The sequence below is a fragment of the Marmota monax genome, unplaced genomic scaffold (assembly GCF_021218885.2).
Source record: "Marmota monax isolate L192 unplaced genomic scaffold, Marmota_monax_Labrador192_F-V1.1 WCK01_AAM20220418_F8-fsc01573, whole genome shotgun sequence".
NCBI classification, from domain to species: Eukaryota; Metazoa; Chordata; class Mammalia; order Rodentia; family Sciuridae; genus Marmota; species Marmota monax.
This window is the reverse complement of record NW_026694393.1, coordinates 29,185-56,332: the sequence shown is the minus strand read 5'-3', so window position 1 is coordinate 56,332 and position 27,148 is coordinate 29,185. Positions and strand designations below refer to the sequence as shown.

Here is a 27,148-nt window from a genome sequence, read left to right as displayed (position 1 = left end):
TGGGAAGCTATCGTCTTTTTAATTTGTTTGTGCTCCTACTATAGGATTTTACATTTTTTTCATTTTATCTTCTTTAACTTTTTCAATTTTATAAGTGATAGTTTAAAAGCCTTTCATTTTAAGATAGGTAATGATCATATCATTTGATAGATATGAAGCCATAGTATTTCCATATTGAAACTGATAGGCATAGTGTTTTTTCAGTCTTCAGCTCCCTGCTTCTTTTTCCCCCTAGCCTTTACTTTATTCAACAATATACACATTCTCCCAACAAAAAATTCCCAAGCTCCTCTCTGGTATACACGTATAAATTTGCCTGACAAATTTACAATTAAAACCCAAGAATTTTTCCTGCTCTTTTGTAATTTCAATATGTCTCTGCCCCTGTGCGTGGGATCCTATAGTCTCTTCCCTTCTTAAGCTCTCTTACAATAGTGTTGCACATGCCTTACCATTATTTCACTTATGCTACTGAATCACAAGTATAAAAATTTTCTTCAGTACTTTATTTTGTCATAAATCAAACAAAATATTCCTTTAATTTCATGTGCTTCTCCACATACAAGGGTATCTGCTCCAACTTTAGATAAATCTCCGTTAGTGAAGAAATTCTCTTTCTTCAGTCTCCAATTCATCTGGATAATTTTCTCTGAATCAAATTCAAAACAATATTTTATACCCAATAAGTTCAGGGTCTGTTCAAAGTTACAAATGACTTTAGATGGTCACTAGTCCTTAATGATGATCTTGCCCCAACAGTAGCATAATGACACAAATCAATCACTCCTTATTTTCTGCAATGTTTACTTTGTTTAGATTACGAGATTTAATTCTCCCAAAACTTACTTTCTATATTTTTTTCAACTTTATGGATTGCTTCATATTGAGTTGCAGAATCATTAAAGATAAAAATAATGTGGAACTTTTGAAAAGGATTAAGATTTGTTCAAGACAATAAGAGTAGATCATGCCAAATCCCTAATTCAGCAAACATATCTGGGAATCATTAATTAAGGAGCAGACTGGGGGTGTCACTTGATGGAAAATCCCTAAGAGGAAAGATCAAGAGTTGGAATATTCTTGCTACATTAACTCAACAAAGTTCTTTGGGAAAACAGATCAAAGGCTTACACATCAAATATAATATACAAGGAGATTTAGTAACTTGTTCAGATATAAAAGGAATTCAGATGTCAAGGGTGGGGGGATACTTGTTGAAATGGCTTGGGATGATTTTTGTGAAAACTGACCAAGAGAGGCCAAACATTGGACATGGAGAGCAAGGTCAAGGCAAATTCAAAAAGAAAGCCCCAAGGAGCCTGAATAATGTTGGATCAAGGTAAGAGTCTTCATCAGATATCCCATACTTTTATCAAACTCTGAATTTTGGAATTCTCCAGAATTTAATCTTTGGGATCTTCCTCTTCTGTCTATAGTTAACTCCCTAGGTGATCTAATCTAATAGGATGGCTGTCAACACCCTGTATAGTCTTCTAATTCCATTTTAAAATTTCTATCCTAAATGTTTTCCAAAATTCAGATGTGGATATACAACTAGTTGCAGGGCACATATATTCAAATTACTTATAATAATTTGTCAGAAATCCTAAAATCTTACCTCTGATTGTTGGCTCTGCCTTTAGTGTTGTAATCTAAAAAAAAAAAAAAAAACACACACACACACACACACATTACATTCCAGGGTTATCTTTATGTTATCCCCCTGGTATTACATCAAGCCCATGTAACCTTCTCTCGAAAATTGACACAAAGTTTTATAAAACCCTGTGGTTTGATCTAAGTTCATATTACCTTTAACTCTTCATGGATTATTACATTAGTTACCAACAAATCCTGTTTCCTCTTTTGTCTTCATAACATGTATACTTCATTTGGCAACCAGACCAATTCATTTAAAATGCAAGTCATGTAATATTAATCCCTTGTACAATGTTCTCAAATACTTTTCCAGTTTATAAAGATCTGTGGAATAAAAACTTCTTACTATGACAGTTGAAGTTTTACCCTATCTATTCTTGACATTCTCCTCTATCCTAAACATGTCAGTCAGCATTTGTTACTACAATAAAATATCTGAGGTAGAAAAAAAGGAGAGGAAATTTATTTAACTCACAGTTTTGGAGGATTAAAGTCCAAGATCAGGAAGTCTTATTGATTTGCACTGGTGAGGATGGTGGATAGTGGCGCATTTTGCCAGGCATATTTTGACAGGACTTCATATGTGGGGAAAATTGTACATTTCCCTTGCTATACAGGAACAGAGAGAGAGAGAGAGAAAGAGAATGGCACACTCATGTGCTATGCACTGGGAACCTATAATCCCTTTCAATAACATAGCCACAATAGTACCTGTAACGGGGTCCTTCCTCCCAAAGGTAGCATCAAATCCCAACAGTGCCAACCTGGTGCCAAAAATTTAATCACAATAGACCCTTGGTGAACACATCCACCAGACCACACATAAACCAAAGTACTCAGCTAATTTGGATTCTTCTCCCTTTCTTTACATGTGACTAGTGAGCTTTGAACAATTAATGCATACTCCTTCATCTGTGCTTTTGCATTGGTTAATATTTAAAAATTTGTCCCTCAATTTTTAGTATGACTCAGTTTCTAATTTATATTACATCTTGCCTCAAATATCAATTTTTTCAAGAAGGAGTCTCCAAATTCCTTGTATAAATAGCTCTATAAAGTGCTGCATAAGTACATAGGTACTTACTCTGACTTACATTATTCATAGCCCTTATTTCCCTACTAGAATATACAGTAAGTTATACAATGAATTTTGACTTCATTGTATTTCAACAATGTTAAACTTTCATGATAAGTATTTAATATATGGTTATTGAATTAATACATGTTACATGCTTCATATGCTTAAAATATACTTTCCAATGAAGGAATAAAAAATTATAAGTCATATAAAAGTAATGTTTTTGAAATTGGAAAAGAAGCCAGGGTATAATTAGTTCTAATTTTACTGACTACAAAATTTTGCATAAATTTCTCAAATTTTGGAGGTGTATCTTCAGTTTTAAAAAGGAATTAATGTATTTTGTATAATGATGACGATGTGAATTTGGTGTCAACATACCTTATATACAAACAGAGATATGATAAATTGTGATATAAAAGTGTATTAAAATTGTAATGCAAAAAATAATAATAAGAAGAGAGCTCATGTATAATGGCTTAATTTGGCATGAACATACTTTATATACAGAGTTACGAAAAATTGTGCTGTGAATAGATATTTATTATTGTAATGAATTCCACTATTGTCATGTATGTAAGAAATTTAAAAAGAAAAAAGAAATAGAAAATAATAAAATAGCACACACACAAAAAAAGAAACTAAGGTTTTTATTCATACCCAGATTGAACCTAGGGGCACTTAAACACTGAGTCATGTCTCCAGGCCTTTTTTTATATTTTATTGAAGACAGGATCTCACTGAGCTGCTTATGGCCTCCAAGATTTATTAGTGGTAAGTATGGCAGAAAGTAAATTAATGTAACCATACTATAAACTGGAAAATTGACTGACAATTTTCTGTCTGTGCATCTCCTTCTAAATTGCATGCCCTTAAAAAAGTCAGATTGGAGTTCAGTCCTAACATAGGTTAAAGTTTATAGGTTTGAAGAAAAGAAAATAAATGATATGAAATACAGAGAATTTTAACAATTTTCCCAATGTGACACAACAATTAAATAAAGTTAAAAAAGTATTAGAAATCATCTTAACTTATGTATTAAAAGTATTTAATTGATTATGTACTTAAAATATTATAATTGATCTTAGTTTAAGTATTATTAATCATCTTAATTTATTATGAAATAATGAAGTTATGCTCCAAAGCTCATCTCCGTATATTACACAGATTATTAACTCATAGTTGTGCCAGTTAATCAAAGACTTAGTAAGAAAGAATCCCAAGTTATGGCAGATATTTGCAGAGAATTATTTAATTTCTTTTGTAAACATTTCCTTAGAAATAGAGTAAATGCTCGTAATGATCAGCTGGCTGGAGGATGGAGTGGTTACAGTTTGGCAAGAAATTAAGGAAATATAACTGCAGCAAGGTGCCAAGGGAAAAGCTGAGAGGTATTTTTGAAATGTCTTTGTCACATACCTGGACACAAGGACTGGTGGAGAAAGACACATGACACCACAAAGTCCAAACAAGGAAAACTGAGGAAATTAGATGGACATGGATGATTCTTATCAGGGTGTGATGATACAGAATAAAAAGGTAAACCCAGTTGAGTTTTGAAGAAGATCCACAGCTTAGTGGTCACATAAAAATAGGTGATTATAGAAAATTGCCCATGAGAATTGCCACAGGTGATTGCAGACATTTCAACACACTGATAGTAAATAAAAATGTTAGGAAAGGGATTAATTTGATAGAGTTTTGATGGTGAACAATGGTTATTTCCTTTGTGATGCTTTCAACAAGTGCATACATATGACCACATTAACTGAAAACTTTGCATGATAAAATTAAGATGATTTGTAATACATCAGGCTATTAATGCTACACATAGATCAGTCTGTGGATACCCATCATCACAGAGAAAGTGTTACCAATTGTTTTTGTTATATGTATTCACTCTCATAGACACTCTGACATAAACAGGGCTCAGGCAAGACTACCAACTAATAATCATATGGCTGATGTGACAAAAGGGAAGCTGGTGGATCAGGCTCACAAATTATTCAATATAATCTATTTTCCAACCTGGGCCAATAAACCAATAAAACAGCCTACAAGTCCAACATTTGACTGAGAGAGCCCTACCTCCAAACAATAAAGAAGACCAGGACATGGGCTCTGGATAGATTGGCAGGAGGATATTTAGACATCTAATAGACACTTCATCACGAACACTGAAATTGTCACTAATTCCTTCTTGAGAAAAAGTAAAACAAGAGATGATTCTGGGCATGGACAGATACCCTCCTATATAAATCTACAAGTCAACCTCTCCAAATGTTGCCTTTAAATTTTTATTGCATTTTCACTTGTACAATATGGTCTATAATGAAGCTAACTTTCCAACACTATTTTATATTGTAGGATTTTCTTTGAGAAAATACATTAACTCTCTTGTACAAATGAAAACACATGTAGTCTTATTTTATCATCCAATGAAGGAAAAATAATTCACCTATTAATAGGAAACAATTTAATATATTCTCTGTGGAATTATAATTTAATTTTAAGTTTATATGTTTAAGTATAAATGAAAGTGTTTAAAAGAATGAATAGAGATGAAAATATTGACCACCATTAATAAAAAGCATATTTCCCAGTAGAAGTGATGTATAATGATACTACACTAAATATCAAAGATAGAGTTTATATTTCATAATAGATTCACTATAATTCATATTGAAATGTGGGTCAGGTGAAACTTATTTTATGCATTAAAAAAGATAACTATAATAAAACATCAATAGAATTCTTTTTTAAAGCTTTTGAATTTAGCTTTCCATAAATCCTATTATTCCAAAACTAACAAATTGCACTTTAATCTTTAAAAACATGTATGAGAGTTGAAAATCTATCCAGGCACTGTAATATTTGCCAAGAATCAAAATATTCTAAATGTAACTTCCAAATCACTTTTAACTACTAGAAGTTATATCAGCTGTAATTTACCTGGTTTTCCAAAAAGATTTCATAATCATTCAAAGGTTTTTAGCAAATATATTTTCTTCTGAGCCATCAAGATATTAATAAAAAAGTAATGCAAAAATGACTTGCATCTAAACATAAAATCCTTAGCTAGAATATTTTCTGGAAAAAAATTTAAGCATTGACCTATATAACTGCTTTCCAAATTATGCCTCCCCTCACATAACTATTTTATTTACCCTCATAGAAATTTGGACTAAAATGAGGTTGACATTATGTATTTAGCAGTGTGACTATTCGCTATCTACTTACCTGTTTGGAAATTCTAATTATTTTTCATTAACTATGATATTAATATTCATGTGATTTTAATACTTATTCAAATTGATTAGTAATATGTGCCTATCAGAGATTGAAAAAGTGTAGTCTTATGCAAATAACTTGCTTTTAATGTCTTTAAGGTTAAAACCAAGTAAGATGGTTTACTATTTATTCAGTGGTACACATTATACTTACTAAATGGTACAGTTACATTGATTTTGAGAAAATATTAATATAAATTCAATATGAAATCCACATTTTAAGAAACTTATAGGCTTCATCATTTTATAAAATAATCATTTAGGGTGCTTCTCTTCTTCCCCAAAAATATATCAGTAACAATGTTAATTTTAGTATTATCTGAGAAATATATCTCCGCTACTGCTGGAGATATATTTGCTAACACACTCAATTATCCAAGTGACACAATATTGAAATTAAATTGGCAATAAATATTAGCCATTATAAGTATAATCAAGATATTTAGTTAAACACAGTACCACACAAAAGTGAAAATATATTAATATATTAAAATACTGACAAAACCTTTTTAAATTTAAATTTGAAGATCTAGCTTCTAATATCTGTATCAAAATTATGTGTAATATTTACTTAATACTGCCCACAGTAGGCATCTAAATACTGGGTAATTAGCATTTTAGAGTGCATCATGGATAAACAATATACTGATTTCTAGTAGTTCCCAAACAAATTATTTTTAATAAAATATTTACCAATTTAGGACTGGAGAACGTGGTAGTTACATTAATGAAGTCATACTATTTAGATATTTTTATCAAAAATCAGCCCCAAGGCCTTTTTCTTTGTACCTGGAGAATTGTTAGACTTTATCTAGACCCTCATGCTTGAAAAGAAAGGGATGGGAATAGGATACCAAGGGAAAATAAAAATTACATTGGTATTTGTGGTTTTATTACTTAGGTTCAGAAATAATTTCCCATCAGTTGATTTTTGAAATTAAATAGGCTAAAAGCATCCAGGAAACAATCATTATCTGTTAAATACCTTAACAATCACTGAAAGATAAACATGTTTAAATAGAGCAGTAGAAATTTAGCTCCTTCTGTCAAAGTATTCAAATAAATAATATTAAGGGCAAACATATTATACTGATACATTAACTGACTTATTTCTTCTAAAGACTTGCTGTGTCTTTTATCTACTAACTAGACAGATTGAATTGATGGGAAGGAGAAAGTCCAAGTTTGTTGTCACAAAGTGAGTGGAATCACAAAGTGAGTCATTTACTAACATAATGAAATCCTACATATCATAAATCCTGATGTGGTTTTTGTTTACCTTTCCCTTTTCCTAAAAATGATAATGTTCAGATATCATTTAAATAATTTTGAAAGTTTTTTTTTCTATTTTCAATTGAACAATGAAAAATGTAAGAAAAGGCTTTTGATCATTCCTTATCTCAAGAGAATGAAACTTCAAATCCACTTAAATGTATTAATATTTCAAAGTATTCTAGCATATTTATGTTTTAGGTTCTTCTTATCTATCATGTGATTTAGAGACCATTATCTGTATAAATGAAAAAGAAAACTCACATACACAATAGATTCATATTCCAGTCATCAGGAACTACAGAATGATTTGTGCCCCACTACTATAAGTAGAGCTTTTATAGTCAACATTTTCTTATTTCAAATAAGAGTTCTAAAGATAATATAATTAATTTTAAACATAATCTTCACAATTGGCCTTATGATTTGTTTTTCCTTATTGTTTAAGTGACTGGTCATATTTCTCCACCAACTTTGCCAATTTTAGCACAAAAATTGTGGTAATTATTTAACATTCTTCAAAAATGTAAGGTTCTTTTCTCCTCACTCTTGAAATTTATTTACTTATATATTGTTTCCCTTCATAAAATAAAAATAAATCTTGTCCCTTTAATCTTGGTATTCTCAGTTGCAACTCTTAGCATATTATAAAAAATAATTGTCCAACATGTTCTTTTTTCATATATATTATATATATAATATAGTATATATTTTTATTATATATTATATTTATTTGCATTACAATTTTTATACACATATATACCACAATTTTTCATCTCTCTGTTTGTATACTCATTAGGTACTAAGTGCAAGTTACTATGCTGATTACTTCACATAAAATAGTACTATGGTCTCTGAACAGACAGAGCTAATAATTCAGAGGAAAAAGCAGGAATTAAGATAGCCATGGCTTCTCTGAGGAAAGAACATTTGTTTATCTTGGAATCTGCAGGATGGGAGTATTTGCCATTTCTTGCCTTAAACTGATACCCAGAGCAGAGGCTTCTTGGAGTTGCCTAAAACTTTACTGGGTTAATTGTAACCATGTAATACAGCATCTAAGTAGTTATTTGTTGAAAATGAATGATGTAAGCCTCCTTTAAGGATTCAAAAGTTATATTTCAATAAAAATTAAAATGTTTCCTTATAATATGTGAATCATTGATATTTGAAATGAGTGCACAATTGTTTTTGTATGCTTTTTCATTTTTGTATTTTGTGTTTTCTTCTCTCCTTGTAATTAATAAGGGATGAAAATGCATTTGTTATGAAAAATCAAAACCAACCAAACAGACTAGTAAACACTTAATCCACCATGATTTATCTTAAATATTTTCAGAAAGATTACTAAGTTTTCTATGACCTTATTTTTCAAGTAACAGAAAATCAAAATTCCAGGTTTCTCTAAAAAGTGAGTTAACAGTTTGATTGTATCAGTACAGGAAGTTTTAGTATAAGTTCAGGCTGAAACACTAGCAAATTTTTTATCAAGTTAACTTTTTGATATTTTTGTTTAGACTGCTATATTTTGTACATAAATTAATGCAAGCAAAAAATCTATGCTTTGGAATGATTTTGCTGTTATTTACCTTGCTAAATAACTTTAATGACAATTTTATGAAAAAAGGTTTTTCTTTTTACCAGACTTATCCAGGAGTACTAGGTAAATTTAAAATAAATTTTTTAATTCAATTTTTTTGACTATTCTCCAAAGGGTATAACTGTAACAAAGGTGCATAAGTAGAGGATGGAGTTGTGGCTCAGTGGTAATGTATTCATCTGGCACAGGGGAGGCAGTGCCTTCTATCCTCAGCATCACACTAAAAATAGTAGATAAATAAAATAAAGGTATTGTGTATCCATCTACAATTTAAAAATACTTTAAAAAGTGCATAAGCATTTCATATAAAACACTTTTCAAAGGTACTGCTAATCATTAGGTTGAGTATTCCATTGCCAGTGCCCATGTGTCACCATAGAGTGACTGAAATATGAGCCCTGGAAATTATAGTACAGATTTTAGAACATTTTTAGTTTTTTGTCATAATTTCAACTTAGGTTATCAGTATGCAAAAATGGTTGCAAATTCTTCTGAAATGGCATGTAATACTAAAAAAAAATGCAAACATATTCCAATTAGAAATCACTAATAGAATATTAACTTCTTTATATTTTTGAGCAGTAATGTAAGTGTAAAACCCACACTGGATTTGGGGATTTTTTTATTTGTACTTCTAACTTGTTTTTATCTACCATGATAAAGTTTGATATTTAGTATTTATTAGTATTTTATTATATCAAAATGAAATCCATATTATTATGACTTTTCTGCTAGTATTTTCTGCTATTATGTTCATGTTTGGTCATTGTTTTCAGTCTGTTGAAATTCACTTATTATCAAAAGTAAAATGCATATCAAAACCCCAGTAAGAGTTTACCTCATGCCCATTAGGGTTTCACTGCACTGCAAATGAAAAAAGAAGTTAACAAATGTTGGAAGGAAGAGGACAAACAGAAATACTTTTTGGTAAGTGTTGGTAAGAATGAAAAATGGCAGATACACTATGGAAAACAGTATGGATTTTTCTCAAAAAATGAAAACTGAAACTACCATAAGAACTAGTAATCTCCCTTATGGGTTATGTAGAACATCCCAAATAATCAAAATCAGGGTATGGAGAGATATCTGCACTCCCATGTTGACTGAGGCATTATACATAAAAACTGATGAATGGATTCAAAAAGCATAACACACACACACACACACACACACACACCTTTTACATGCATTCAGTAATATCATTCAGTCTATGAAAATGGAAATTTAATCACTTGCAACCACATGGATAAACTTGCAGAATACTATACAAGGCGAAATAAGCCACTTACAGAAGTGCAAATTGAATTTACATGAAGTACCTAAAATTGTTGAACTTATAAATGCAGAAATGAGGAAGATGGTGGCCAAGGCCTGATAAAGGGGAATAATGAATTGTCTTCAGTGTATACAAAGTGTGTGCTAGATGAGTAACTTCTAAAGATCTGTTGCATGGCATACTACTATTCATACTAAAGAACTTTGTTATGAGGATGTATTTCATGTTGAGTGTTTGCCACAAAAAAAGGGCATGAGGACACTTTCAGAGTGATGGACATGCATAAAAATGTGCATTTTATATGTCAATTATGCATCAATAAAACTGTATTATAAATAAATATGGATCAAGTGTCAAAAAAGGATGAAGAGAATCAATGAAGCCTATGCAAGTTTCATAAGAAATGATTACCTATAAAACCTTGATTTCTATTTCTATTCAGAAAAGAACTTACAAACACTAAAGTTAGAGATATATTGAAAATATTAACATTAGATTTCATTTACTAGGTTTTCCTATTTCAGATAAGAAAATCAAGTTCAGAAAGTACCAGGAACATTGATTCATACACAAGAAGACCAAGAAGACTTCTTCATGGATTCTTGGTCATTTTTCTCTCCACAGAATTTGTAAAGTACCTTACAACATGCTGGATATGCTAGCTGGTTGTTTGCTGCTCTGGATCTACCTTGTCTAAATATATTATCAAAAAAATCACTGGTCTCTTTGTAGAATACTGATTTTAGGGTATTTTTTATTTGTTCTAATTAGTTATACATGATAGTAAAACATATTTTGACATATTGTACATAGATGGAGTATAACTTCTCTTTCTTCTGGTTGTACATTATATAGTGTTATTTTGAGGTAACTGAGGAATTATTTAAACTTAAGTCTAGATGTATTCAAGTCTGAAATATCTCACACAAGAACACTTCCTTAGGTTTTGATATGTTTGAGACACAGAAGGGTAGCAAAAGCAAAATTACTGTGTGTATAATAAACACTGAATATGGAAGGATAGATGTTAAAAATGAACTTGGACTAATATGCACTTTCTTCTTTAAAACCTGAGAAAGCTTTCAAAGAGTAAAAGTTAACTTGGTATTTTTTGTTTTTGTTTTTCATAGTATATAGACTTAATCAGCAAGGAAATGCCAGGGCATCCAAGGTACAGAAGATATAGAAATATAAACGTGTTGGAAGAATGAGGATATTCATGATATAGGAAATGTCTACTCATGATCAGACAATGTTCCAATATATTTCAGAAAAGTAATGATGAAAGCAAACAACGATCCCAAAACAACATCAAAATTACAGAGGGGGTTATTAAACTATATTCTTAATTGTTGATATCATCAACATGGCAAAATATTACCCTTTTTCTATAGTTTCTCACTTACCAAATTAAATGTCAATGTTTTTAAAGCTTTGGGATCATCTATGATCTTCTGCAAGTTAGCAGCCACTGTAAGATAAAAACATGGAGGAAGAGAGTTCAGATTAGTACTAATGACACTGGATTATCACACCAGTGATTCAGAAAATTTGACTAATGATGCAATTAATGGTAAAATAATTTCATTACAAAGTCCATTTAAATGACAAAATTACTCCCATATTGACATATCATTTCAGCAATCTTACATCTATCTGCATCTGAATTAATCACCATATATCAACTTCACATTTCATATAATAAAATTTGAAATTATCTTCTAGTGGAAAGTAGAAATGATAGTATCGCTCAGAGTCTCAACGATTTTGTTTTTCGAAACACCCATTACTGATAAATTATCAGTTAGGAGAGGGCAGTACAATACCCAAAGTGAAGGTACTGCAGAAAACTTTTCCAGCAAATGACAGGTCAGCACATTGAACTGGCCTATAAATTCACTCAATTCTGTGCACCCATTTTTATCACAGCAACAAAATGCAGTGGAAAACCTCTACTATTCAGGCATATGTTTTTGTGCTTTCAGTGATTCATCCAAACAAAGAAATGCCACAATAAAGTTGCTCACAAGAGATTTAGACTTCAACAGAAGAAAACTTTATTTCTTCTGTGTATTTTCTGATAAACAAAGCAACTTCCTGTGCATTCTGTTTAAATAAAGGTATATGGTACAATGTTGATAACAGGATTATTAGGATAAAGAGAGTATATACCTACATATAGTCATTTCTCAAACAAAGAAACATTTTTGTCCTTGAAAGAAACATAAGTAATTTTTCCTCTCTGTCCTCCATGTCAGTCCTTGTACACACAGGATCCAAATATATCCAGCACTGATCAAACCCATGGCTCCTGTCTGGGTAGTTCCCATGGCACCAGGGAACTGTGCTTCAGCGTACTTTGTGCTTCAGCATACCCAAGGTCTAGACTCACCTAGCTGTCCTCAATGTCAGGCTGAACTACATAGACTGAGGCCATACAACACATCTATAGATCCAGGCTTCCTGGTACACTCCCATAATTCTGGCTCAAGTCTTGTCATAGTGGTATAAGGCTCTGGGCAAACTCAGGTCTAAGTCAACTTCTATGGATCCAGGCTTCAGACTGAAACATGAATTTCTGGACCAACTTCTATTAACCTAGGCTCTGAGTCCATCCTCATGGACCTGGACTTCAGAACCTATGGAGATCCTGTCAACAAGTTCACCCCCTGGACCTACATTCTAGGCTTGCTGTTTGCTAACTAAATGACCAGGCAACACTGTTGAAGGACTCCAGCAACAAGGCATCTCAACCAACTACCACGACACAAGATAAAATCCTGACAGATCTTCTGCACGTGTACATATCTTTTTCAGACAATGTAAGTCTGAGAAGATTGAAATGGGTTTCTCCTTAAAATGCACAGAAATTCTATTAACGGAATAAGAAACATGAAAAATTTAAGCAGTATATCACTAAAAACACAAAAGTCTCAATGTAGTTTACTCAAAAGAAATAGAGATATGCAACCTAACAAAGAATTAAAAATAATCATTTTAAAGAAATTCAGTGAATTTCTGGAAATTACTGGAAAACAATAACAATGATAAATGATTAAAATGGAACTTTAACAAAAAAATTCCAATTTTTAAAAAACCAAATAAAATGAAGTTTGGAAATGAATATAATGAATTCAATGAAAAATACAATAGAAAAATCAATAGGAGAATTGATAAAGTAAAAAGAATTTGGGAACTCAAATGTATGTTATTTAAAAATCTATAGAGAGATAAAGAAATATGGATAAATAGAAAAGAATAAAGCTTATAGAACCCATTGGAAAGAATTAAAAGTGAATATTTAAGTTAGAGAAGTTTGTGAAGCAGAGAAGAAAGAAAACATAGAATGCTTATTTAAAAAAATAGTGTAAGAGTAATTTTCTGAATATGGATAAAATAGCCAGGTATAGGATGGTCAAAGTTGCAAATCACATTTAATTCAAATAAGACACCAAGATATCTTAAGGAAAGTGTAAAAAGTCAAGCACAAAGGGAGAATGCTGAAATGAAGAGAAAAAAGCAAATAACACACAAGGGATTATCAATAAGACTTCTCAGCAGAGACCTCACAGGCCAGGAGAGAATAAGAAGATGAACTGAAAGAGCTGAAGTGAAAAATGTCCCAATGAAGAATAGAGGGCCATATAAAGATGTTCTTCAGAAATAGAAAAATATATACTGTCTGAGACAGTGAAACAGAGGAAGTTCATAACTGTCAAATCTATTTCATAAAATTCTGAAGAGAGTTGTTCAGGAAAAAGAAAAGAACATTAATGAGTAAAACAAAAACATATAAAGGTAAAAATTCATCAGTAAAAGAAGGATATGGTCAAATTCAGAATATTCTAGCACTGTAATAATGCTCTGCAAATTACCTATACTTTTAGCATGAATGATAGAAAATAAAATCCTTAAAAATAGCAATAGCCCCAAGAATTTGGTCACAGATTCAATAAACTATGTACATTGTGCCACTGACAATTTAATCTCTGAGAGGTGGTACTGGAATCAAATTAAAGAGTTATACATGTGATCAAAGATAATTTGTAATGAGCTTAGAAATAGCTGTTTAAGATGTGTTATGCAGGGGTTGGGGATTTAGCTCAGGGGAAGAGCACTTGCCTAGCATTCACAAGGCCCTGAGTTCAGTATTTGGCCTTGAAAAAAAAGGTGTTATGTATTATCATGGTAACCACAAAGTAAAGTTACCACATGGTAAACATAATAGTTACAAAAAGGTAAAGAAAAAAGGAATGAAAGCATACCATCAGAGAAAATTCACTTATTTACAAAGGAAGACAGGATGAAAGAAGCAAAGGATATATAAAGCAACCAGTGAACAAAAATGGGAGTACTAAATATAACTTAATTAACTTAAAGGTAAATATAGTTCTCTAAAATCAAAGACACAGTATACCTGAATGAGGAGTTAAAATAAAAAATTTTATGCTGCATACAAGAGACTTGTTTTACATGTAAAGACACAAAAACCTGTAAAGGAAGGGATATAATAAAATGTTGCCTGCCAATGGAAATCAAGAGAGAGAAGGAGTATCTTGTACTTATATCAGGTAAAATAAAACTTAAATTTAAAACAATTGTAAAATAAGACAAAAATCTCATTATATAATTATAAATGGGTTAATTCATTGAAAGGATATAACACTTGTAAATACATAGGCACCCAACATTACTGCATCTAAACATTTAAAACAGATATTAATAGTTTTGAAAGATGATACGCTGCAATGCGGTAACAGTACAGGACTTTGATCTACCACTTTCTATGAAGGACAGATCACTCAGAGAGAAACATATATGAAACTGTTGGACATAAAGTGCACATTAGAATAGAACAGTTAATTTAACAGCAGTGGAATATGCATTCATTTCAAGTGCCCCTAGTACATTCTGAACTATAGATTATATGTTAGAACACAAAACAGCACTAATCAATTTAAGAAAATGGATTTTATACTGAGTATCTTTTCTGTGTAAATGATATTGAAACTAGTGTTATAAAAGCAAGAGTCTTGGTAAGGAAGTTGATTCAGTCATAAATATTCTTCCAAAGAAAGCCCAAGGTATTAGAGCCATTGCTCACCTCTACTAAACACTCTAGGAAGAAATAATTCTAATGATTGCAAACTCATTTAAATAACTGAAGAAAAGGAAATCTTTCAAAACACATTTGATGAAGCCATTATTACAATAATGCTAAAGACTATGACAAAAAAAGAAATAAAAATTAAAGTTCAGGTTCTGGGGTTGTGGTTCAGTTGTAGGGTGCTCACCTGGTACATGTGAGACACTGGGTTCAATCCTCAGCACTATATAAAAAATGAAAGATATTGTGTCCATCTACAACTAAACAATACATATAACAATTAAAGTTTAATATTCCTCCCACATAGATTAAATTTTTAACAAGATATTAGCAAACCAAATTTAACATATTAATGGAATCATTCTCCGTGATCAAGTGCGATTTTCCCCAGGGATACAAGAATGGGTCAACATATGTATATCAACAGATGTGATATATCACACTAACAGAATGAATGACAAAGTTGTACAATCACATGTCCATAAATACAGAAAAAGCATTAAACAAAATTCAACATCATTTGTTTAGAAAACTTGATACAGTAAGTGTAAAAGAAAAGTATCTCCACACAATAAAAGCCGTATATGACAAATCCATAGCAAACATCAAATTCTAAGTGGGGGGTGGATTTTTTTCTAAATAGGAAAACATAAAATATACCCACTCTCACCACTGTATTCAATTACAAGAAATCTGAATCAAGTAACTATCCAAGAGAAAAAAATAAAGGAGACCCACATAAAAAGGAAGGAAGAAGGCAAACAGTACCTTGGCAGACAATATAATCTTGTATAGATAAAATACAACATTTTACCAACAAAACTGATGGTAATATCAAATGAACTTAGTAAAGTTGTAGGATATAGAAAATCACTAGCATTTCTATACCCTAAAAAATATCAGAAAAAAAATCAAGAAAACAGCCCCACTTATAATAACACCAAAAAATCTTAATTGTAATTAGCAATAAAATTAACCAAGATGGGGGCTGGGGTTGTGGATCAGTGATAGAGCACTCACCTAGCCCATGTGAGGTCCTGGGTTCGATCCTCAGCACCACATAAAAAGTAAATGAATAAAATAAAAGTATTGTGTCCAACTACAACTAAAAAATAAATATTAAAAAAAATTAACCAAGGTGGTGAAATGCCTGTGCACTGAAAAGTATAAAATATGTTAGAGAAAGTAATTATAAGCAGATAAAAGAAGGAAAAACATCCTGTGGTCATGAATTAGAAGAACTGGTAATACTTAAAGATCTATACTTCCCAAAGTGCTCTAAAGAATCAATGCAATTTCTGCCAAAAGTCAAATGACAAGTTTTAGAAAAACAGAAAATTTAATCTTAAAATGTATATGAAACAAGAAAAGATCACAAGTAGCCCAAAACAGTCTTGAACAAAAATAACAAAGCTTTAGGCATCATACTACCTGACTTCAAAAATGAACTGCAGTGATATAGTAACCAGAACATCATGGTACTGGCATAAAAAATATACAAACACAAATGGAACAGAAAACCCAGAAATACATCCAGTTATTTCTTGTCATTGATTTTCAGTAAAAGTATCAAAAACACAATGGCAAAAGAACAGTCTCTTCAATAAATGATGTTAGGACAATTAGATAGCCACATGGAGAAGAATGAATTTAGGCCTGTCTATCACAGTATATCAAAAGATTTCACGATTTTTTAGCATTTTAAATAAAATATATGAAACTACTAAAAGGAAACATAGTAGAAAATTTTCATTATGTTGGTTTTGTCAATAACTTTCTGACAAGCCCTAGAACTATAAAAATAGTAGAAGAAAACGTAGGGGAAGCACTTCAGGACACTGAAATCACTAAGATATGTACACAGAAACAAACGTAAAAGTAGACAAATGAGATTACATCAAACAAAAAAGCTTCTGCTCTGGAAATAAAACCACTGACAAGATTAAAGAGAAACCCTATAGGATAGAAGAGACTATTTGAAGAATATACATCTGATAAGATTCTAATATATAAAGTGTATAAGAAAATCTAATAATTTGATTTCATGTAAACAAATTATTTAAAATATGGCAAAGAATTTGAACAGATGCTTCTCCAAAGAAAACATAAAAATGATAAGATTTTTTCTGAAAAAAATCAATATCCCTAATCATAAAAGAAGTGGAAATCAAAACTACAAGATATCTCCTTACACCATTAAAAAGGCTGTTATTAAAAAAGATAAAAGATAACAATTTTCAGAGAGAAAATGAAAAAAGTGAACTCTTATATGCTATCAATAGGAATATAAGTACACCATATGAAAAACACTGTGGAGACTTCTTGTAAAATTAAAAATAAAGAAGCCATATGATCATATATGATCCAGCAATACTCCATGGAATGAATCAATCAATTTATCTACCTACTGACCTAGAGCATGTATTGTGAAAAGATAATATGTATTTCCATGCTCAGTGCAGCATAATTCAAAAATACTCAAAACTTGGATGAAACCAAATTATCTACCAATTGAAGAATGAATTACAAAATAGATTTCTATTTGACTTTTTTGTTGTTGTTGTTTTTATACAAGTCTTGTCATTTGTGATGACATGGATGGATCGGGAAGCCATTTCTTATGTGAAGAAAGGCATTTACAGAAAGACATATTCACAATTGTTTTTACATATGATATCTAAAATACTGAATTCAGAAGAAGACAATGGAATGGTGTTCCCATGGCCTGGGGATTCCAAGTGGGAGGATTAGTTAGTTGTTGGTCAAAGGACACAAATTTCTAATTATTCAGGGGGAATAATTTGAAGTGGTAGGTTTTTTTTCTACTACATGATAACTAAATGAAATGAATCAATGCCTTAGAAACTGCTGTCAGGAGATTTTCCTGGAAATTGGGCTTCTTTGTTAACTCCATGGTTCATTTGCCTCTTTTATGCAACTCATTTATTCATTGTGTTATGGTACATTTTCCTTACCAAAATATAAACCCCAGATGACAAAGAGAACTTAATTTCCCCCCACTTCTGTATTCAAAAAGACTAGAACAGTATATGATATAGAACAGATACTCCTAAATGTTTGGTGTAATGAAGAATGAAGGTAGAAACCAATGAAAAGTATGTCTAGAAAAAGAAAGAACCTAAAGAGGGTAGAGATTAGCACAATTCAGGATTTTGTATCCAAAGAAGATCACACAGAAAATCTTTAAATTTTTTAAAAGTTCTTTGATCATTTCATTTGAGCCTTATCTTTTACTTTTGTAAAAAAAAAAGGAATTACACTGATTTCAAAGCTCTCTTTTAGTACTATTATATCATTTCTCAATTCTTTGTTCTACCACCTTGCAGTTGTTATTCTGAATTTGGTGAAATGATTCTCCACTCAGAAAAAAAAATGGCTTAAAAACACTTAAATATTTGGTAGGGCATTGCAAAAACAATTAGAAGATATTCATGTAATTAAGTGTATCCAAAACAACAGCAGTAAATACCTACAACTTGTGTAGTCTTCCACAAATAATAGTGTATTGCAAATGTTACTGATTGAACATGAGTCAAATACACTCAAGCAGTTTTGATGCTAATCTCATAGTAAAGATTAAATTCAGTGATAGATCCCATCCATACAAAAATAGAATTGCAGGAAGGTTTTCCTAAAAGGGAAGAAATAAGAGGAATAAGATAAGTTTGCTTCTGGTTTAATAACTCATTTCATTTCCTGAAGGAGACAGAATTAAATAGCACAAGTTAATTTCATACACTCTGATTTATTTTCACACAGACTCAATTCATGATAGACAGGAAGAGAAAAAAAATGGTCAGAGTAACTTATCTTTCCATTCTGCCTGAAGAATGGAGTTTTAGGAAACATGCTAGCATTTTTTTGTCATCCTTTGCATATGAAATTGTTTGGAAAAGACCTAGGAGTAGGGAAAATGCAGAAAATATTCCCTGTGAGTTTTACTGCAACACAACATTAGCACTAACCACAAATTAAGTACTGTATTTAAGTGACACAATGTCCTATTGATTCGGAAGTTGGGGGAAAGTGATATGTTACATTAGGAGATGAATTCTATATTGAAACCATTATTCATGAATTTCACTCAGACATTTAGTTTTAAATAATGTATTTCTTTAGAGTTTTTCTTTATGAGGCAAATAAAGATTTCTATGATTAACTCAATGATTTTCATTGACCTCATTTAAATAATAATGATTTAGTCAAAAAACTCTCAAATATAAAATTGAGGTAGTCTCTTATTGAGGTAATATTTTTATATCTAATGAATGGAGTGGTCAATACCTTCTCTTTGGGCTCTATAAATTTGCTGATAAAAGTCAAGGTATTGGCATAAAATGAGACTATATAAAGAGTATTGGACTGGATATGCTGTTCATATGCCAAACGTAAAGTCAGGCACTTTAACACTACAATAAGATTATTTCTGTATTGGTAGGCATTTAATTAAAATCATTTATTATCTTATGAGCAATGGAAGAAAATCTGCATTATGAAATCACTAACCAAAAGAAAGCTCAAGTAAGTCTGGTAATGTAAGAGAAAATGAACCTCAAAATAAAAACTACTATATAAGATAGAAGGCACATTACCTGATGAAGAGAACCATTCCATAAATCTTAACAATCTTATATTTGTATGTTCTCCCCCCAATTTTTAAAGTATTTGAACACATAAAATCATAGACTTATAAGCAATATACTTAAGCCCAACGACAGAATTGGAGATTTCAACAGCACTTGTTCAACAATTAACAGAAAATTTACACAGAAATTCAACAATTCATAGATTATGATCTTTATGAAATCATCAGAGAACTTGAACTATTTTACATTTACAGAACAAAATCCCATCACCAACAAAAAGGTCACTTCTCAAATGCACAAAGAATATTAAACTAAACCACGGATAAAACAAACATCAAAATGTATCAAAATGTATTGTTGATATCATATAATATATGTATGTGTTCAATAATAATGGGACTGGGGTAAATAGCTCAATGGTACAGCAGTCACACTGCATACATTGCATACTTGAGTCCATTCCTGGGCAACAGGTACACACACACACACACACACACACACAAGAAACTGACAGAAAATGTATAACATCCCTAATATTTGGCAATCAAAGAGCATAAATCTAAATAATCCATGAATAAAAGATATAAATAAAATTTTTAAAAACTTACACTAGATTGAAGATGTAAGTAAAATCTATGGAGTGCTTTTATATAGTTTTGACAGGGAACATGTGTAGCATTAAATGTTTCTTTTAGAAAGAAAATAGTTCAAAAAAAATTAACCTCCGCAGTCACATCGATAAAAAAAAAGAAAAAAATTCAATCTATGGCACAATATAACAAATATGAAACTCGGAATCCATAAAGTAGGTAAAAGAAAATGAATACAGAAAATTTAATACAAACCTGAATATTAAAAGAAAACATATAATAGATAAATTCCTAACCAAACTGTTTGAAGATTGGGGCAAAAATTGTCAATTATCAGGAATTAAAGAAGAGGCACCTTGAATAACTCCATATATATTAAGAGTAAAAAGATATAATACTTTGTAACTCTTGATCCCCAAATTTGACAATTTATGTAAAACAGATTAAATCCTGGAAATAGATTTTCTATTAATCATTTAAAATGAAAAGGAAACTTGAACTGTCAACCCTCCCTCCTCAGTATCCTAATAACTGGTATTACAAGTATGTGCCATCATGTATCGCCTGTGTCTAATCTGTAAATCAATTACTTATGAATAAGCAATGTGTGAAATTATATATAAATAAATATATATATATATATATATATATATATATATATATATAGAGAGAGAGAGAGAGAGAGAGAGAGAGAGAGAGAGAGAATGTAATCTCATCTGTATTAATATATACGAATAAGTACACATACCTTGCTAAAACGTCCCTGTAGTGAAAGTAGAGTTTTTCCGCTTGTACTGGCGAGTGTTTTCTTCCTAAGTGACAAACCTCTGCAGCCAAGCAGCTCTTGATAGCAGGTTCTGCCCACTCAGCCAAAGACCTGCCTGGAAGACAACAGGGCAGCTTGCAGCCAGTGTGTGGGTCAATGCCATTGGTTCACGGTTATGCTAATAAGTGTTTGGAAAAAGGAGCAACACTATTGGCCCAAAATTATGAACTGAGTGCCACCACGCCTCCTGAAACGAAAATGGAAGTAAAGGCGGAACAGCTGAGCTAACTAATAGTGTGCTTCCATTTCCAAGCCACCACTACCACAGAAGCCTTCTTGGGTCAGAAGCACAGGAATAGCCACAGGGGTGCCGCCTCCACCAATGCAGCAGGAGCAGTCCTAAGAGCCACTGCTTTAGCTGTCACTGGAGCTGCCAACGCCAACTTTGAAGCCACAGCCAATGCTGCCTCTGCCACCGCCGCTGTCTCCTCCGCTTGAGCTACAGCGGCTGTAGTTTCGCCGCCACCAATGCCAACGCAACAGGAGCCAATGGAGCCGCTGCAGAAGACGCCGCGGATGCCAACGCCAACAACACGGGAGCCACCAGAGCCAACGCCCACGCCACAGGAACCGCCGGCAGAGGCAATGCCACCGCAAACTCCAAGGCCGCAAATGTTGCAGCTAACACAGCGGCTGCCAATGGCAACCAATGCTGTCGCTGCCAGAGCACAGGAACCTTTGGAGCCAGTGCAGCCACAAGAGCACGGAGCCGCCACCGCCACCTCAGCTGCTGGAGCACAGGATCCCTGGTAGCCTCTTTGGGAGTGGGAGTGTAGGAGCACAGAGCGTCGCCTCAGCCCCCAGAGATCAGGAACCGCTGGAGCCAAGGATGCTCCAAGAGCACAGGAGCCACAGGTGCCAGAACAAGAGAGTGAAAGTGCATGTAGTCGCCGCCTGCAGAACACCTTGAAAAAGGAGGTAGGTGCTGGGACCTACTCGGTAGGGTTTAGGCCCCCCTGGGGTGGGGAGGCAGTGGCTTCACTAGAGGTGGTCCTGGGAGGCTGGAGCTGCCACGTTAGAGATGGGCTCAATCATTGTGGGCATCTACCTCCACAGGGTTGGGGGTGTAGCTTGTGAGTTTGGGGTTGTTGGGCTAGAGGCAAGGGGATGCCTCTGGTGTCTTGAAGCTGTGTGAAAGGGCAGATGCAGCCTGAAGATCAAACAGGTGGGGGGGGCGCTCTGGGTGGGACTCCATTTTGTGAAGGAATAGGTGTGGGTCTCAGTGAAGGGATCTTAAAGAGAGATAAGCTCCTGGGGACTGGCAGTACTGTTTTGGCGTGATGTTGAAAGGAGTTGTCAGAAGGGTCCTAGCCTTCAGCTAAGGGGAGAGATTCAGTTTGGGGATATAAAGACTCCTTCTGGCACCTCCACATTCTCAGTCCTTCAAGCGACCTCCAGGAGCCAGGAGGTCATTCTCCCTGAGGGTCCCAGGTCAGAGTTTGTGGACTGCTCCCTTGGTAGGCAGGGTTTCCTCATCCCTAACTACCCACAGAGGAGGATGACAGAGGGACATCTGCTGCTCCTCTGCCTTTTCACTCTCCCTTAGGCCCACCTGGAGCTTAGTCTGGCCTCTGGATTCATAGCCAACCTAAGTACCTGTATCTGTAGGGAGTGTTTATAGTTGTGGGGGCTAAAGGTAAAATTCCCACCTCTGGACTGTGAGCAAGTGCACACATATGACTATGTGTATGTGAAGACATGTGTCTGGAGAATGTATATATTAGAATGCATGTGCCTCTGTATCTGGTGTATGTGTTTGTGTGTGAACTGTTTTTGTGACTCTGTAATTGTGTGATGCGTAAGTATGTGTGAATGAATAAGGCTATGATAGTGTGTGTGTTTGTGTGGCGTGTGTCAATAATCCTTCCCTTGTCAGCCCAACATCACTCAGTCTGGCACCATATTGCAGGCATATGTGGATCTTTTGAGTTGTTGGCCCAAGATTATGCGTGGCTGTAGACCTTATGGGCCAACCTGCTCCTTGTGTGTGCATGGGTGTGCATGTGTGTTTTAGGGGCTGAAGCATGTAGTGGCAGCATTGAGCACATCTAGGGAGCTCTTTCCTATGTGGAGGCAGACAGGTTTCTAGAGCAGCCTGGACACTGGGATCTGTTTCTGTCCTTTGTGCAGGGTGTGTGTGTGTGTGTGTGTATGTGTATGTGTATGTGTATATTTTCCCTTTTTGTTTTATAAATCAGCTGCAGGGCTGGTTGTTCATTCTAATGTTTTCCAATAAGGGAATGTGCAAGGTATCTGGGCCTGGGTATTACATTCTTGAGTTTGATCATAAGATAAAGATCATAAACAGGAATCATAAAAATTGCCCACAAGCATTTCCTAGGAAAGTGCCATGCTGAAGATGGATAAGCCAACTCTCAATAAGTTCTGCATAACTTGTATTGTCTTCTCATTATAAAGAACAGTTTTTTTCATTGGTGCACTTGTTGGAGGAACTTAGTTACATTAGGAGACCTCATGTGTGAAAACATGGATTTTGAACCATGAGAATCACATTCAATGCAGTAAGGAGTTTATCCCAAGAGGCACCTGCGAACTGAGCAGATTTCAAACCTCATCTTTGCACGCTGAATTTTGTGCTCATTGGTAGGAGTGATAAGGGGAACTGTAGCAGTTTTCTCTTCTGCCTGAGCACACTGTCTTGAATTTCCTTAAGTTAAGTTCATTAGGTTACTACCTAGCAGATGTGGGGTATAGAACAAAAGTATAAAAGGAGGCAGGTATACCTTGTATCAAATATTGGAAGTTTATAAATAAAAATAACAAAGGGTTCAGTAAAATATATTCCATGACAAAGTGCATTTCTTGCCAGATTTACCTCAGTGGACCTGTGTTTTGTTCAAATGTAGTATTTTCAGATGTCTTGAACTTCCATGCTGAAATGCAAAGGAGGTTCACCTCTCCTGCCCCTCTTCCCTTCCCAAGCCTGGCTTCCTGTGTCCTCATTGCTCCCTTATAGTCATTGAAGGTTCTTGCAGGCACATATATGAGTATCTTATCTCATGTGTCTAAGCTCTACCTATACCCCTTAGAAATACCTGCCCTTTAGCCACCACCAAATACAGGGGCTATCACCAGTGGGCTTGGGCTTGATTAATCGAGGGGACCACATTTCTTATTTGTAAAATGAAGAGGTGAATTAAATATATCTATTTATTTCAACTTAAAATGTCAAGGTATTTAGGAAAGAAATAAAAAGAGATTTTATTAAATTATTTAGGTTTATTCTTACTCCAGATGGCTATGAAATTATCCAATGTTAAATAGATAGTTTTTCTGTGCCAAAGTATCTACATAGTAGTTTAAGAACAGTGAATTGATTTTCAATTATCATATACTTTTTGTTTTGAGGGAGCTTAACTTAGGCTTATTGCAATTTCCATTGCTAGAGAAAATCAGTTTTCATTTTTTTTTTGGCAAATCCAAAATACATGGGATGAGTCACTTATGTTTCCCTGATAGTCTCTTGGGGTACTCAGTAAAAGTGTAAATAAAGTCAGGTGACTTTGAAACAAAACATGATACTACTGAGATGTGTTTTTATTCTATTTGCAGATAAGATAAAGGGGGAAAATGAAACAGAATGAAATTTTAAAAAATTAAAACACAGTGTCTATTCTAAATTAAATTCATCCAAGAAATTCTGAATTTTTTTCTGTGTCTATTGTGGGACGCACCCTTTGTACAGCTGTGGAATTTTTTTCTGGTCCACAGCTCTTCCATCAATGGAGGATGCTCTAGCCATCATGGCATACTTAGATTGTCCACCGTATTTCCTTAGTATTTAGATTACTCCAGATCCATTTCTATTTCCTCTGCGGATGCTCATCTATTTTTCTTTTTTTAATTCTTTCTGAGGGATAGGACAAGTCTTCTGGCATCAAAATAAAAAAGCTGAAATTTTTGACCTTAAGAGCTTATTAAGAGAGATTATTCAAACTTTAATATTGAACATATTCCACATTTAGTATTTTTATAATAAGAGATTTGGCAATAGATACAAGCTTATGAATGAATTAAGGAAGAATCAAGTAGTGTGGAATAGCTGGAGGTTTGTGTGTTGTCTGGCGTTCAACTCAGCTCCTCTTTCCTTGGTTTCTTGGGATAAGAAGTTGAGACTACCATCATTCTCGTATTTAAATCTCTGAGCTGCCAAGGGGTACTTATAAGCTGCTGATGAAAGAGGCATTTCATTGCATATGTTTTGACACATGAGAATAGATTAGGGTGATTTCCAAAGAGCTTTCTTCACTCAGGGAGGACCACCAGATCATGTCACTCTGTAAAGTGCAAAAGGAAACAGGTTGGTGATAGGTTTCATTTGAGTTGTTCACTCTATTTACTAGTGTCTCTTTATTTCTGGCAAAGCTCAGCATGAGGTCAGTTACAATAATTATTTGTCACTAACATGGTAGCTTTTGCTCAGGGAGTAGGGTGAGGTCAGGTTTGGCAGATCACAGGCCACAGCTGCCAACCCCTAGCTAAATTGAAAATGCAACAGAAAATCTGTTTGAAGAGATATCTGATGGTTTTGTAATTGGAAATTATAAAAATGCAGAGCAACTAAAATACTCCAATTTTGGATGATTTTGAAACATCAACTTTAGCTAATTACAGAATTTCATTATAATCACCTTTTGTCCTTCTAGTGTGGAATCTTATGTTTTGAACATCTCATAAAAAAAAATTGGTGTGGTGAATTTCTAGACCCATGTGCTTTCTTTCACCTTCTATAAGAAAAAATTGCATTTGACTTCTTATCCTCTGAAAAGGCACAATTAGCATAAGTGTCTGGAAGAATGAAAGACACTGAATTCCCTTTAAGTATGTGTATGTGGCTGTGGACTGGTGTTTTTGTTAAGTCAGTGGAAAGGTTATGGAATCTACCATTCTTCAACCAAGGAAGTGCTTTTGGTGCCAAGCCCTGGTGAGCAGACTGTGCCTTTATATCTCTCTCCAACCTAGGACAGTGATCAAGACATTTTTATCAATGGGGTTTTTGCTCATAATAGAGCCTAAAATGGGAATCTGGTGGTCATGAAACTGCTGTCCAAGAAGTAGTGGAAGGTATGTTAATTTTTTTTTCTATAGATATTCTTAGGGCATTCCACATTCCATGGAACACCAACGCTGCATCAAAAATCAGGGGAGTCATAGACCTCTCAGGCCACTTGCCTCTGAAAGAGGCTATAGCATGTTCAGGACTTACAGGCACCTGCTGGGCAGATATCTAATAATTTGGATTTTCTTCTTGCTCCCTCTCCAATCCATCTTTTCTATCACATTTCTTGTATTGGATTCTGGTATTATTTTGTATAGAAGAAAAGCTTGCATTGTTATTTCCCTACACTCTACACAGCAAGTTCTGGAAAGACAAAACCATGGAGATAGTGTATTCTTCACAAATTTGTGCTTCCTGTACTGGAAAATCGGGGCAATGCATATCAGATATAAAGATTACCTTTATGCATATTTTAACAATAAGTTAGTGGCAAAAGAAAACATTTTTTAAAAGTGAATTTTTAAAAAAAATTATTATATATTTCATAGGATCGAAACAGTGCCTCACATATACTAGCCAAGTGCTCTACTACTGAGCCACAACCCCAGCCCCAGAAAATGTTTTTAATATGAAAATGTTTTTCATATGGAGAATTCAGTTTTTGGATTTCAGTCTCCCATCAGTGACTATCATTTGAAAAGTAACAGTGGTTGTAGTTTTGACTGTTGTTTTAAATCACAATAAGAAACCATGGAATTGAGGTTGTTTTTTTTTTTTTTTAATTGTGACGTGGAACTGGTGAATTATGTATAAGATTTTAGTT

At 33.5% G+C, this 27,148-nt stretch overlaps 2 long non-coding RNA genes across 2 annotated transcripts in view; one reads left to right on the top strand and one right to left on the bottom strand.

The window, feature by feature from the left end:
- Positions 1-15: 15 nt before the first annotated feature.
- On the bottom strand, positions 16-21,519 carry LOC124109470 (uncharacterized). Its single transcript, XR_006856961.2, has 5 exons — positions 21,228-21,519; positions 11,582-11,646; positions 2,135-2,268; positions 1,619-1,652; positions 16-649 (listed from the first exon to the last, which is right to left on the bottom strand). It is a non-coding gene; the product is annotated as an uncharacterized LOC124109470 (long non-coding RNA).
- Positions 21,520-21,549: 30 nt separating this feature from the next.
- Positions 21,550-27,148, top strand: part of LOC124109471 (uncharacterized) — a 30,350-nt gene continuing 24,751 nt past the window's right edge. Inside the window, exon 1 of the long non-coding RNA XR_006856963.2 lies at positions 21,550-22,223. This is a non-coding gene — a long non-coding RNA (uncharacterized LOC124109471). The remainder of the gene's footprint in view (positions 22,224-27,148) is intronic.